The sequence below is a fragment of the Podarcis melisellensis genome (assembly GCF_964234715.1).
Source record: "Podarcis melisellensis genome assembly, chromosome: 5".
NCBI classification, from domain to species: Eukaryota; Metazoa; Chordata; class Lepidosauria; order Squamata; family Lacertidae; genus Podarcis; species Podarcis melisellensis.
In genome coordinates, this window is record NC_138537.1 from 28,098,907 (window position 1) to 28,112,920 (window position 14,014).

The window sequence follows — 14,014 nt, forward strand, 5'->3', positions numbered from 1 at the left end:
CCTCAAGTTGCTGGAAACCCATGATTTTCTACATATTTTCCACCATTGGCTTATGGTCTTTCCCTACCTGTGAATTTAAGTGGGTTTTATGTTCTTGATCCTATGTCAGAAAAGACATAGACACTACCAAAAGCATGCATATTTCACAATCAGGGCCAGCTCATCCATTAGGCAAGGTGAGGCGATGACCTCAGGCAGCAGGATCCACAGGGGCAGCAGATCCCAGTGTAAACCTTCATTGCCCCCTTGTTCATGATGTAGATCTTCCCACACTCCTTATTCCCTGGTGTGGAGGGAGGCTAAAGTCATTCAGAAGTATCCCCAAGCTGTGAACCCCTTTGTATTTCTGGATCCTTTGTTGTTGCTTGAGGTTCAGGCAGCCTTGGAGGCATCGAGTGTCTTCCATCAGCTTCTGTCGTCTCTGCTCTGGTCCCCTCTAGGTCATATCATTGCAACATGCTAATCTAACCTCTAAAGACCGAGATCTGCCTCTGAAGACAGTTTGGAAACTGCATGTGGTGCAGAATTCAGTGGCCAGGTTGCTAACCGGGGCAAGACAGTTTGAGCATATAACACCGATCTTGGCCCAACTGCACTGGCTGCCAATTGGTTTCCAGGCCCAATTCAATGTGCCACTTTTGACCTAGTAAAGGTAAAGGTACCCCTGCCCGTACGGGCCAGTTGTGTCCGACTCTAGGGTTGCGTGCTCATCTTGCTCTAGAGGCCGTGAGCCGGCACCGTCCGAAGACACTTCCGGGTCACGTGGCCAGCGTGACGAAGCTGCACCTGGCGAGCCAGCACCAGCGCAGCACACGAAACCCCGTTTACCTTCCCGCTATAAAGCGGTACCTATTTATCTACTTGCACTTAAGAGTGCTTTCGAACTGCTAGGTGGGCAGGAGCTGGGACCGAAGGACGGGAGCTCACCCCGCCGCGGGGATTCGAACCGCCGACCATACGATCGGCAAGTCCTAGGCACTGAGGTTTTAGCCACAGCGCCACCCGCGTCCTTAAATGGCTCAGGGCTGCAATACCTCAAGGACCGCCTCTTCCTATATGAAACCTCACCATCTGAGGTCCTTCTACATGTGTCTCCCCCACAAGAGGTCCACAGGGTGACAACATAAGAATGGGACTTTTCGGTGGTGACTCCCTGCTTACGGAATGCTCTCCCCAGGGTAGCTCCCCTGGCACCTTCCTTCCATATCTTTAGGCATCAGGCAGAAACAGTCCTCTTCTCCTAGGCCTTTGGCTAATTAAACCATCTACGGCCTTTTAAACCAGAGGGGGAGGGAACTATTGTTTTTGTTTGTTATTATGGTACATATTTTTGTGTTTTTATATTATAAACCACCCTATGATCTTCAGGTGAAGGGCAATTAAGAAGAAGAAGAAGAAGAAGAAGAAGAAGAAGAAGAAGAAGAAGAAGAAGAATTTGAGTTCCTACTGAAATGAGGCTGCATTTAAATGTTGTATTTTAATCTTGTTTTTAAGTTGTATTTCAATCAATTGTTTTTATACCTGGTGTTAGCCGCCCTGAGCCTAGTCTTGGCTGGGGAGGGCAGGGTATAAATAAATTTATTATTATTATTATTATTATTATTATTATTATTATTATTATTATTATTATTAAATCCACATCTGAAATGTGTTCCATATTCAGTTATCCAGTTTCTTCTCCCCCCCCCTTTATAACAGTGCTCTTATGATTTTACCAGCAGAATTAAAGGAAAACAAGGCAGAAGTTCAACAGGCGGCACTTTCTTCCTGTTTGCATTTTCATTATTGGGCGTCTGCTAGGAGGTGGGGAGAGAGAATCCTCACCCTATTGAATTTCTGCCCATCACAAAAAGCTTTTAAAGGCTCAGGGTCACTGAAGAAGACAGCCCTTATTCACATTATAGTTTTGGCCTACAGTATATACGTCCAGCTTCTTTACATTTAACCTACCCTTGGTCTGAAGGAGTTAAAGAAATTACTCCTTCACGGTTCAAAGCAATTTTCATGAATTCTGCAGCAACCTGCTGTTCCTGTTGATAAAGAGTAAGATTTGCAATTAGTAGCTTTCCACCTATCAATGTCAAAGGCTGGAGGGCACTGAAGAGCATTGTCTCAGCACCATGCAATTAGTTTCTCCCAACCTCTGTCAAGCTCTTGCCTGGTCAAAAGAGAAGCAAGCTTTTGTTGTAGGAACAGCCACTAGTAATACGACAGGTAGCAATGAATAAGAAGTTCCATTATTTTTGTCATTACGGCAGAAAGATGCAACAGCTTATGCTAAGGATTCCCCATCCCCGGCAATTCTATGAATGTTAATTCGTAAATGGAATTTGCATCCTAGCTGAGCCCTCCTCTTTCAAAGAAAAACCTACCAACATGTTTTGACAGAACATGTCCTGATTTTTGTCATCCACTAGGGAGCAGCAGAGGGCAACTTGTTGCTAGGCAAATTACAGCACTAACCAGGCTGAAGTGGTTTAAAAATATGGTTAACATGCCCAATATTTCTCACTTTATACTATTCTTTTTTAAAAAAAGAAGTTCATTTGTTATGCACTTTATTTTGGTTGCAAAGACCATCTGCTTAGATTCAAGACGAAAAGATAGCTGTGGTCACCAGACCCAATTCACACACGCCACAGACTGCAGGTGGCAATCTCCTTTTTGAATGCTTAATAATAATAATAATAATAATAATAATAATAATAATAAAATTGTATTTATATCCCACCCTGCCCAGCCGAAGCCGGGCTCAGAGCGGCTAACAACAGTAAAATAATACAGCATTATGTTACAAAACTCCCTGAAAGTAGAAAAGCAGCAAAACAGGCAAAGAGGTGGGGATCAGAATCTTTCTCCCAGGTGTACTACTTTTCTGTTTGCAGGGAGGCCTTTAAAAACCCCCCACAACCAACCACAAGAACAACACACTGCGGAGCAGGGGTCCGCAACCTTTTTCAGCTGTGGGCCGGTCCACCGTCCCTCAGACCATGTGGTGGGCTGGACTATTTTTTGAAAAATAATAATGAATGAATTCCTATGCCCCACAAATAACCCAGAGATGCATTCGAAATAAAAGCACACATTTTAAATAAAAGCACACATTCTGCTCATGTAAAAACACCAGGCAGGCCCCACAAATAACCCAGAGATGCATTTTAAAGAAAAGGACACATTCCACTCATGTAAAAACACGCTGATCCCCAGACCATCCGCAGGCCGGATTGAGGTGATTGGGTCACACCTGGCTCCTGGGCCTTTGGTTGCTTACCCCTGCTGTGGAGCATTCAAAATGGCACACCTCAGCTGCAGTCCAAAATAGCACACCTCATACCTGTTGCATGCATATAGATGAGGCTTCAGCTACAGGGCCCAGGCCTCACGAGGCTGCAAGGGCTGGTGTTGTGCTTCTGTGAGATGTAAGGGGAAGGAAAGTGAGGGGACTGCATAAATGTACCTGCCACCCAGGAGATAAAGCATAGCTGTCAACTTTCAGATTTTAAAATAAGGGATCAGCAGCCTCACCTGTCCCGGGGACAGTCTACGGGATATCTAACAATCAGGGATAGCAGCAGGAAGTAGCGGGAAACGGCGCTGGAATAAGGGAATTTCCCGCAAAAAAATGGGAAGGTTGACAGCTATGGGATAAAGCAGGTCTGAGGCAGGAAGTCTGGCTGTATGGGCATAGCTTCCCTGAACAATCTTGAACCCTTACTTTGCAGGGTTGAGAGTCCTTGGATGCAGAGCCAGGATCCCCACTTCAGAGGTCCTGCTCCACCTTTCATATGCTCAGATGGAGGGCAAATGACTGGAGGAGGTCAGTGGGATGCAACTACTGATTACTCCCCTTGAAAGCTTAATATAGTGGAAGCCAAGACCTCCTCCACTGAATGTACATTTCCTGTTTCCTATCGGGCACTCAAATCTTGGCAATAGCAGGCCCCAACTTGCAAGACAGCAGTTCTGCTAGCCAGACTGCCGTGTGTTCCTGGAGACAAAAATATATGCAGAGCCAGCTCTCCCACAAAGGCAGGCTAGACAGCAGAAATTAAAGCGCCCCTGCCTGCAGTGCTGGAAGCAGCACGTAAACCTATATTGTTTCTGGAATGGCTGGCCTGCCCTGTGAATTGAGGACATGTCCCAGAACCTTAATAAGCACCAGACCAAGACCAAACACTGACTGAGGCAAAGGGCAAGATTGTGGGTCGCTGGTAGTGCGCTGCCTGGGACTGCAAGCCCTCAATGCAGTGCAAAGTCCACTTTATGACAATACTGAACATAAGGAATTTCTGGTGTCTTGAGCCTGCCTGTCCTAGCCCTTAACCTTTGCCTTAGAGGGAGAAAGCATCAGCTTAAAGCCTGTGGCCTAACTTGGCTTTTTCTGCCAGCATTACTGTCTGCAAAGAATCATGCGATGACTACAATCCTCTGCATGCTTAATTTGGATTCAGTCACGGTGGGATTTACTTTCACGTAATAAGTAGGATCATCTGCTTCTGTGTGTTTAGAATTGAGAGCTGTGTTTGTCCTGGAATCTTATCTTAACCTTCTATTTCTAGCTGTGATTTCTTGCTGTGATTCATTTTACAAACTTCTCTGTTGAAAGATTATTCTCTCAAGTAAGTACGCACAGGATCAGCGTTTTAGATCTTTTTCTTCTTCTTTTCTATTGATGATTTTGAGGTCAGCTTCAATCCAGTTGCTCTTTTTCTGTGGATTTGCAAAAATATCAACTCGCATCAACTTCAGTACATTAAAAGAGGTTGCAATGTCTGACTCTGAGCACTTCCTGAAGAACGGTATGCTTCTGGTAAAGATGACAACTCAGTTACGGGTGTTAAGTTGTGGGTGAACATATCAGTAAAGGTAAAGGTAAAGGTACCCCTGCCCGTACGGGCCAGTCTTGACAGACTCTGGGGTTGTGCGCCCATCTCACTTAAGAGGCCAGGGGCCAGCGCTGTCCGGAGACACTTCCGGGTCACGTGGCCAGCGTGACATCGCTGCTCTGGCGAGCCAGAGCCGCACACGGAAACGCCGTTTACCTTCCCGCTGGTAAGCGGTCCCTATTTATCTACTTGCACCTGGAGGTGCTTTCGAACTGCTAGGTTGGCAGGCGCTGGGACCGAGCAGCGGGAGCGCACCCCGCCGCAGGGATTCGAACCGCCGACCTTTCGATCGGCAAGTCCTAGGCGCTGAGGCTTTAACATATCAGACGACACAGTAATTCTCCAAACAGCTCTTGTTTATTCACAGGTCAGAACAGAACTGAACTGAAGGGTTCAGCCAGCCTGCTTATATAGAGCTCCACTGCAACGTAACTGTAACAACTTTCTGTAACTATCCAATCACTGAACATCACTTTCAATCCCTTATTTGCATACGTGGACCTGAACTATCTACAGTATCTCCCTGCTGGCCCAGGGTGAGAACTTCAGTACATAACACCGGGTCCTTTTTAAAATTAACAGAACTGGTATATGCGCAATACAGCAGTAACATGTTGTGGAAAAACACATGCCGCCACCACCAGGGATTTGAAAAAATAAAAGCTGAATCTTGCGTTAATTTGACATTACAATAATCAAATCTGAATAACACAAATTCAGACAACTATAGAGAATAAATATGGGTTTAGTTTGTATTAAAGGGGAAAAAACCACACTGTAAATTTGGAGATCTATTGCAAAATGGAGTCCACTACAAAATGCCACCAAAACTGGAATCTATGGGCATCTTTAGTACACTGCCTCAAATCAGGATTTGCTGTTATACAAACTGATATGTTTCTCCTGGAGACAGGTGTGAGTAACTGATGGATTTTATAAAAACTGGGGGATCAGTCCTTATTTGCTTCTTTGTCCCAGCAGCCTTTAGGTATTGTCCTATTATCTGCAGAGCACTTAGTAAAGTCTAACCTAAGTGAGTCTGCAATCTCCTTCTCCACTCTAAAATGTACAAATGACACTATTGGAAGGAACAGAAGCAACCGCTGATTGCAAACTCTAAAGAGTTGACAGAGCACTTTAGCTCCTGATCAGATTGGAAAGCAAAGCTGCAGGGCTGATGGACCACTTCCTGTAGGTTAGCAAGCTGGGTGTGGTCTGTGGTCACCCCTGCTCTAAAGTGGGTTCAGCATGACACAGTTTTCTGACTTATCACATAGATAGAACTACAGAAAGAAATGGAAGATTAAAAACAGACATATGAACAAAAAAAAATCTTTTTTAAAAGCCCTGAAAGAAGGCCCTAGACTGCTCTTAGGAATGGCTTTGGTTGCTCTAAGGAACAGCTATGGTTTAAGATCAGTTCAGCCAACGAATTCATGGATAAATTATGTGATTGCCCATGAATAAAGATTAGACACAAACAAGATTTGAGCTGAATGAAAAATATAATTTCCCACCACATAATTGCTGAGAGAAGTCCTAAACTGTCACATTTATCAGGCTGCAAAAATTTGAATTATTCTAACAGAAAGGACAATGAAAATAGAAATAATAAACTTTTATATTTGCATGTATACTGGTACCTGGGCAAAGATGCAACTGACAATTAAAAACCTAACTAAAACATGTCCATTTGCATACAAAATACCTTTAAATGAAAAATATCTTATGACTTCTTACTTGGCATATGTGAAAACTTTTAACATTACTGGAATAAACAAGCAATTACACACATAACGTAGCAAATTGGAGAAGCAATACACCATGCACTGGTTGTGTGTTCTGCACATGTCATTGAATTTAAAACTCTTTCAATATTTTTCTTGTAATATTTTTTTCTATTTAAAGGCCCCTTATAATCTGAGACCTTAAACTATAGCTTACTTAGCTTGTGTGCAAATCCAGCAGTGTGAAGATTCTTGTGGCACTATACAGATGAACAAGCTTATGACATGAGCTTTCACGTTAGTCTACTTAACCAGATGCATTATTATTATTTTTCTGTTTCTTTTCTGCAAGACAAGACAGCAGAATCCTACGCATAACTACTCAGAAGTAGGCTGGGCCCTACTGGGTTTATTTTGCATTGATAATGTTCTTGTTTCCTAGTGAAAATAGACCTTGCACAACCTTTTCTTTTTTTTTAAAGAAACCCACGCCAAGATTAAAATGTTTTAAGTTTCTAAGAAACCTATTTACACCTTGCTCAAACATGCCAAAGCAGCTGTTTCAGGCATAACCTGTACTGTCTCTTCAGTTTCCTCAATATTTCCTAGAAATATTTAGGCAGGAGTTCATAACTGCTGGAGCAATAAGTGGCTTTTTCTACTTACCATCTGCACTTCATCCGACTACCTGCACTGGTAGAAGGACACTCTCCGTAGCGAGAAGGCAGCTCTGCCTTCCACCTGCATTAGATCTTCCCTCTCTCCATTTCTTTATCAAAAAGATTAATCCTTGGGCAAACAGAGTCTCTTTACTGCCCCATTCTTAACAGCTAGCCTGTTCTGCCTCTTTCAAGTAGTACAACTGATGCTCTGGGAGACCAGGGAAATTAAGAAGCGTCAGCAGTATCCGCCCCCTCTGGGATTCTGTATTCATGCTAATCAAGAATAAAGGAAAACGCAGCCTTTCCTGTTGACTTCCTTTCAATCTTTTAAAATAGAAAACGCTACAAAAGATAAAAATGCATTGATATGTACAATTAACACGTTGCACATTTACCCAATGTCTGCTGGAACAGTGATGCCATTGAGTGCAAATGCCATTCGTTGCTGCATCACAGTCTTCTCTGTGCTTCTTCACCAAGACTTTCCAGCCTTCTTCTCCAGTCCCTGTTGCCTCTTGATTATTATCTGCTTGGTTTGCAGTAGGGATCGGGTAGGGTTGCCATATTTCAAAAAGTAAAAACCAGGACCAAAAACCAACAAATATGATTTTTCTATTGACTTGCCTAAAACCCAGGACTAAGTGCCGCCTTTCGGAAATCTCTCTCCCCCCCCCCCGCCAATTTCACCTTTGAAATCCCGGTAATGTCCAGGAAAATCCAGACATATGGCAGGCCTAGAATTGGGAACATCTGCTTCAAATCACATGTAAGATGTTGTTGTTGTTTAGTCGTTTAGTTGTTTCCGGCTCTTCGTGACCCCATGGACTAGAGCACGCCAGCACTCCTGTCTTCCACTGCCTCCCGCAGTTTGGTCAAACCCATGCTGGTAGCTTCAACCATCTCGTCCTCTGTCGTCCCCTTCTCCTTGTGCCCTCCATCTTTCCCAACATCAGGGTCTTTTCCAAGGAGTCTTCTCTTCTCATGAGGTGGCCAAAGTATTGCAGCCTCAGCTTCATGATCTCTCCTTGCAGTGAGCACTCAGGGCTGATTTCCTTAAGAATGGATCGGTTTGATCTTCTTGCAGTCCATGGGACTCTCAAGAGTCTCCTCCAGCACCATAATTCAAAAGCATCAATTCTTCGGCGATCAGCCTTCTTTATGGTCCAGCTCTCACTTCCATACATCACTACTGGGAAAACCATAGCTTTAACTATACGGACCTTTGTTGGCAAGGTGATGTCTATGCTTTTTAAGATGAGCCTGTCTAATTCATACTTTCTGAAACAATATGTGAAATGAACAACAATCTGTCTTCTTAAATCCACTTCTCTGAATTTTGCTGTGCACGTCTCCAGCCAGGCAATGTCTGTAAAAATGGACATTAAGGTAAAGTGTGCATAAAAATGCACATGTTAGTGATAATCGCTTACAAAATACATTATAGTGTTGCACACTATCCTAGTCTCTGAGTGGTGTGAGATTCTAGGTGTTCCAGACATTCACCCATGGTTTGTGTTTCCTTTGGGGAATGAGGCATAGTAGAGACTGTGATATCTTTGTGATATGTGTTTTAATTAAACATAAATACAACCCGAGCCTACGATGGAGGGGTTCACAGCATTAACACTCCAAGAGGGTCTTGTTTCTCCCATAGACAGAGCCTTGGATTCAAATAGACAACAAACATCACACTGTGCCTCTCTGGCTTTCCAACCTGCAGCTTTACTTCTAGGTCACATTACACATACTTTCAGCTCTAAACTGGCTTTTCTCAGTATCTGCAAGTTGGGGGTGGTGGTATGGGCCCCACCCATTTGCTGTCTCACACAGAGCCTCCTTTCACTTGCTTTCTTAATGGCTCATCACCTTTCCTTTGTTCTCTTAATGGCCCATCACCTAGGTGATTTCCTGAACACAGGAATCTAGCCTGGCTTGATTAGCTTTTAACATTTACTGGGACTAGGGTATCTGGCACCCAGTTTAACACCCCAAGCCTTGTTTAAATTCTAACACTTACTAGATCCAGGAGTTTATAGTGGCCTGGCACCCACAAGATCATAGCAACATTAAGAAAAACTGCTTTCCGAAAAAATGTGTTAAGGGAAATTTTCGCAAAAATGTGTACATTAAGATAAATTTGCACTAAAACGGGAACTTAAAATAATAATAATCTGGAGACTGATGTGGAAATCTGGAGAGCTGAGTTTAAGATTGGAAGAATGAGAAACTGAGAGAAGTCGTAATCAACAGATTCACATGCCTCTAGTTTGAGGGTGTCACCAAGGCAAAGCCTATGAGCACCTTTGTGTCTTGGCTGAAATGGTGTTGTAGGCTGAATGAGGAGACCTGGCAGGCCTAATTATCCCTATGGGCTGTAGGTTTCCCACTGCTGCTACATATTCCTGCTGCTACATGTTGTTGTTGTTTAGTCGTATCCGACTCTTCATGACCCCATGGACCAGAGCAGGCCAGGCACTTCTGTCTTCCACTGTCTCCCGCAGTTAAATGCTGCTACACATTCCTATTTAATTTTAACAGCTCTTGTAAACTGCTTAGAAGTTTTGTTACACTCCAGTGGTATATGCCTTTCGATAGATAGATCGATGAGGGACCCCACATACCAACAAATGCCACATTTATTTGAAAGCAGAATCTTCCGTTTCGGTGCTGGGCAGGACAAGGAAGAAACAGGCAAGGGATTTCCTGAGATCAAGGCCTGTCCCATAGTTTTTCCTTTGGGTCAAGTAATAACTGAATGGAGCATTGGCAAGTCACACTCTTTCAATTACCCACCTAAAATTAGAATAATAGTGAGTTACCTCACAGGGTTGCTGTAATATGCTGCCCAGTTTGAGGCCATTTTATGCCCTCCTTTGATGGAGGTGTGAGGCTCTGGCATGGTCATAAGAACCCTCTCCAGGCTCCTCACAAAAGCCGGAAGAGCTTGCCCAGCTTTGGGAAGGAAACAGGAGGACTCTAGGACCCTGTCAGAGCACCCTCACACCTCCTTCCCGAAGCTTTGGCTGCGCGCACTGCCCAAAATCCACCTCTGACGAGTAGTAGCTTTTAGAGTAAGTGAATCAAACAGGAAACACTGGATTTTGTATGCAGAAGATCGGTCACAACTACAACACTGCTATGTGTAAAGGTAAAGAGACCCCTGACCATTAGGTCCAGTAGTTGCCGACTCTGGGGTTGTGGCATTCATCTTGCTTTATTGGCCGAGGGAGCCGGCATACAGTTTCCGGGTCATGTGGCTAAGCCACTTCTGGCGAACCAGAGCAGCGCAGAGAAAGGCCGTTTACCTTCCCGCCAGAGCGGTACCTATTTATCTACTTGCACTTTGACGTGCTTTTGAACTGTTAGGTTGGCAGGAGCAGGGACCGAGCAACGGGAGCTCACCCTGTCGTGGGGATTCAAACCGCCGACCTTCTGATCAGCAAGTCCTAGGCTCTGTGGTTTAACCCACAGCACCACCCGCGTCCCACTGCTATGTGTACAGAACTCCAAAATTCTCAAAATATTCTGTTTTTGCAGCAACATTTCACTGAAGATTAGGTCCGTTAATACCTTGGTATACAGTGTTTTGAGATATCTAACAGCAGAATAAAAACCACACCTTGCACCCAGGAGAGGCAGAACGGGTTTAGGTGAAACAAGCACAGCTCTAACAGGCTTTGTCAGTGGTATTCACTGAAGTGTTTTCGTTTTGTTGAATAATGGTTAAATAACTACAAAACTCATTCTCCCAGTGCCAATCTGCGCACGAGGAGAAGATCAACAATAGAAGTTCCATGGTTTGCACAAGTACAATTTAAAAACAAGCAAACACTCCAGTGAACACTGAAAATGATTTGTGGCCACAGAATGCGGAATGTGTGTTGAGAGAAAAACGGAAGTGGATTAAATGGAGTATGCCATAAAAGGGCACAGCTGGCTTGTCAGGCAATGCTTTGTTAAAAGTCCCACTTGTTCTCTCTAATATTAAACTGGCATGTGTGGGCTAGGTAAAACCCTAAATACGTCCAATGAAGATATAGTTGTTGTTTTTTTAAAAACACCAACCAGTTGGTATCTGAATTTATTATAAATTCTTTTTAGACTTGGAATTGCCTTGTAAAACCATGTCAAGATACTTCATAGGAAGTGATTCATATGTCCTGCCAAAAGAGATCCCTATCCTTTTACTGTCTCATGGTCCAGTGAAAAATGAAAGGTACCAAACTGACCACAGAAGGCAGGAAACACTCAGTTTTGTGCTTCCTTTGGTTTTGGTGTTCCATGATATTCATCTTAATGTTCTACCTTGTATTTCCTTGCTTTTGACATTCAAATAACCTAACCATATTCCTTCACTTGAAATTTACAGGGGATCCTTTTGGCATTGTTGTCACATAGTGTATTTTTGGTTTCTATGGAAGCCGCCCAGAGTGGCTGGGGAAACCCAGCCAGATGGGCGGGGTACAAATAATAAATTATTATTATATTATTATTATTACTGGACCCTTTCTTAGGACAGGAATTTGATTCTCCTTAATGCTATAATTGGGAAAGTTCACAGACTTATGGGTGCTTTTGTTCTGTAGCTCTGGGTCCTCTTTGGGGTGACGAGATGAGTGGGGGGAGGACATGGTCTCCTTTGACCAGATAGAAAAATTTGGATGGTATAGGAAATTATCTCAAGACAATAGTCTGAATCTGTACTGGAACGTTTTTTTTAAAAAAACTGTTCTTATATTTGAAATTGTTTTTTAATGTTTGTGTTGTTTCTAAATGTGAAATTTTTAATTGTTTATATAATGAACTGTTTTTTAAAATATTTTACAGTTTTCTTGCTTTATGGTTTACACTGTTTTGCTTTATGATTGCATACTTTATTGTATGCAACCTGCTTTGGGACCTTATAGTAAAGGGCAGGAAAGAAATATATTAAACAAATGCAGTAACTTTAACTTTTCAACTTACTAATTTCAGTGTGTTTTTAATACACACACACTGGGAGGAGTTCTCATACACCAGTGTTTCCCAAACTTGGCCCTCCAGCTGTTTTTGGACTACAACTACACCATCCCTAGCTAGCAAGACCAGAGGTCAGGGATGATGGGAATTGTAGTCCGGAAAAACAGCTGGAGACCCAGGTTTGGGAAAGCTGTCATACACAACACACTTGAAAGAACACCTGCAGTGTCTGAAGCTTAGCACCATTGAGAGTCTATTTTAAATAAGGGAAGCAGCTAATCAGAATCTGGAGAGTGGGAGGTATTTTTTTCTTGTTTTTTTTAAAGCCTTTTACTCAAGCAGCACAATCCTACAAAAAAAAAATAACAACGCTCTCCTCCCTCAAACAGCTGCTATAGAAGTGGAAAAATTAAAACACAGTCACACACTTAAAACACACCACATCACTATAAAATCACACACAAAATATTAACACACACAGATACAGAGAGATACACTGAACATGGACAGAAGCACAGAGGGGAGACTTTCATCCTCATCTTGACATATTGGGCAGGTCTAACTCACCCTTCCCATATACATGCCACACTGGATCCATTTGGATCAGCTGGGGAGCAGGGAAGTGCTGCTTTTCTTCCTTTTTGTGTTATGCTGGGTAAGGGTAAAGGGATCCCTGACCCTTAGGTCCAGTCGCGGACGACTCTGGGGTTGTGGTGCTCATCTGGCTTTACTGGCTGAGGAAGCTGGTGTACAACTTCTGGGTCACATGGCCAGCAGGACTAAGCCGCTTCTGGCGAACCAGAGCAGCACACGGAAACGCCGTTTACCTTCCTATCGGAGCGGTACCTATTTATCTACTTGCACTTTGACGTGCTTTTGAACTGCTAGGTTGGCAGGAGCAGGGACCGAGCAACGGGAGCTCACCCCATCACGGGGATTCGAACCGCCAACCTTCTGATCGGCAAGCCCTAGGCTCTGTGGTTTAGACCCGTTATGTCCCGTTATGCTGAGTAGGGAGAATTAAATATCCCCACCCATTGCACTAGGATGGGGGTGAAAATTGGACCATCCCAGCTTCTTGGTGGGGAGATTGTCAGGGTCTGGCTCGTGGAACTGGTGGGTCACATTAGGCCCAGAGCTGCCGAGGTTTCCTCATGCTTGATCTAGTCCATGAAAGGGTGTGCCACAACAGATCTGTTAAAAGGCTATCCTACACATGGACATTCAGCAGTTAAGTCCCAATGAGCTTCAAGGGGCTTACTCCCAGGTAAGCATGCATACTAGTGCGACTTTACTCCTTCAGAAGTTGGTGGACTCTCCATCCTTGGAGCTTTTTAAGCAGAGGTTGGATGGCCATCTGCTGTGGATGCTTTAGATTCCTGCATTGCAGGGGGTTGGACTAGATGACCCATGAGGTCCCACCCACCACTACTATGAATCTATGATACAAGACAAAACTCGGCAGCGTTTCACGATTTCAAGGCTGTCCTCATCTGAAAACTAAGAAACTAGTCCCTGGTGTGTTACTTAGAAAATACGCCAGGGGTCTGAGCTGCTACGTGGGGGTGGGAAAAGGCCAGGGGGTAAGTGGTGAGAAGATTTCTGGAACGGGAAGCCAAAAGCCTTTCGTAAACAGGAGCGTAAATCTCTTAATCTTCCCCAGGGCTGTTTTTGGTCCTCAGGATTTCCACACGCGGGAGAGGCCTGTCTACGGACAACAACAACAATGCACCGCTCGCTCCTTCTGCTGCGCTCTTCTCCCCGATGGCTCGCTGGGCTG